Below are 1,548 nucleotides of genomic sequence, written 5' to 3'. Positions count from 1 at the left end.
CTTATCGAAATTTATAGAAATTCGATATTTGTATATAGTCCCACTTTTGGAAAGCAAGTCAGCAACAATAACTAAGAATTTAATCTTTTAAGTTCTCGCAATTATTCGTGAATTGTAATTTAAGCTAAAATTAAAGGAAATTTAAGAGTGTTATGGCCCGAGGGCTATTTTGAGATCAATATGCAAATTTATTTAGTTTACTCTACAGGCTCTGCCTAAACAATCATTTCATATTAGTAATTATAATACATAAATCGATGACGAATCAGGCTGAAATGGTAGAATCTAAAGGAAAATGCCAGGCATAATTAAAGTAAAAGGCCAGAATAGATCAGACAAAACTAAAAATGCATCGATCAAGCAAGACTCGTCCGTAATCAGTTGGTTATATCTTTGAAATAGGGATGCTTGAGCGCCACTCGGGCTGTGATCCGCTTCGTGGGGTCGTAGATGAGCATTCTCTGCGTCATTCAATTAATTACATTCAATAAGTCGAGGCCGTAAGTGTCCAGGTTCAATCCATTCACCACTTTCTCGATCGGGTTCGATGTCCAGTTCGGGAAGGTCACTTTGTACTATTTGAGTTTTGTTACTCCTGGCCACACACTTTCATCGGGAGTTCCCAGAATTCTGAAGATCCGATAAAGTTGGTCGATATCACTGTCGCCTTGGAAAAGTGCCCTTTTGGTGACCATTTCAGCGAAGATGCAGCCGATGGACCATACGTCAATGGGAGTCGAATATTCGACAGAGCCTAATAAGATTTATGGGGCCCGATACCACAAAGTGACAACCTCCTGAGAGTAGGGCCTGACGGGTAGCGAAAATGTCCTAGCAAGCCCAAAATCCCCAATTTTCAAAAGTCCTGCAGTCAGCAAATAATTACCAGTCTTATCGAGCAAAATGTTGGCAGGCTTCAAGTCCCGATGGATTATCCGCTTCATGTGGCAATCTGCAATTCCCGAGAGCATTTGGTACAGGAACTTCTTAACTTTCATGGGTTCCATGTAACTATTGCCCAGCGACTCCAAGTAATATTTCAGGTCCATCTCGAGGTACTCGAAGACGAGATACAACTGCTTGTTATCGATGACCACATCCTTGAGCCTAAAGCATAAAATAAGAGCTACTGAACAATGTTCCGATGGTCGAGTTCTCTCAACAGCGATATTTATCGAATGGATGTACTCGGCAGCCCTTAGTTCTCGATTTAGATCCTGACCTTCTTGATGGCCACAACTTCCTTGTTCTTGCGGTCCTGCGCTCGATAGACTTCACCATAGGCGCCTTTGCCTGGAATTATAATGCAAATACCGATGTTCTACTCGCGAGTATAATTGGCCAACATATTCTCGCCAAAATTTGAATTCATGCTGTTATTGTATTGTATTGGATAATAGCCTATATGGCTTATATTGCATTGTATAATATTCTATTAGCGATCATGATATAATGGGATTGAGTTGCTTCGAATCCAACGAACACTTCACTCCCTGATTATATATAAACGTAGGTCTATGTGTACTCCCCTATTATGGGCGCGTACCC

General features: G+C 41.0%; 1 pseudogene; it reads right to left on the bottom strand.

Moving 5' to 3' along the window:
* Nucleotides 1-377: 377 nt before the first annotated feature.
* Nucleotides 378-1,281, bottom strand: LOC148298554 (uncharacterized; annotated as a pseudogene).
* Between the last annotated feature and the right edge of the window lie 267 nt (nt 1,282-1,548).

This window comes from Brachycentrus maculatus, unplaced genomic scaffold, assembly GCF_059751285.1.
Source record: "Brachycentrus maculatus isolate JH-2025_06_01 unplaced genomic scaffold, ASM5975128v1 h1tg001882l, whole genome shotgun sequence".
NCBI lineage: Eukaryota > Metazoa > Arthropoda > Insecta > Trichoptera > Brachycentridae > Brachycentrus > Brachycentrus maculatus.
The sequence above is the reverse complement of the archived record's forward strand: the minus strand, read 5'-3'. Positions and strand labels throughout refer to the sequence as shown.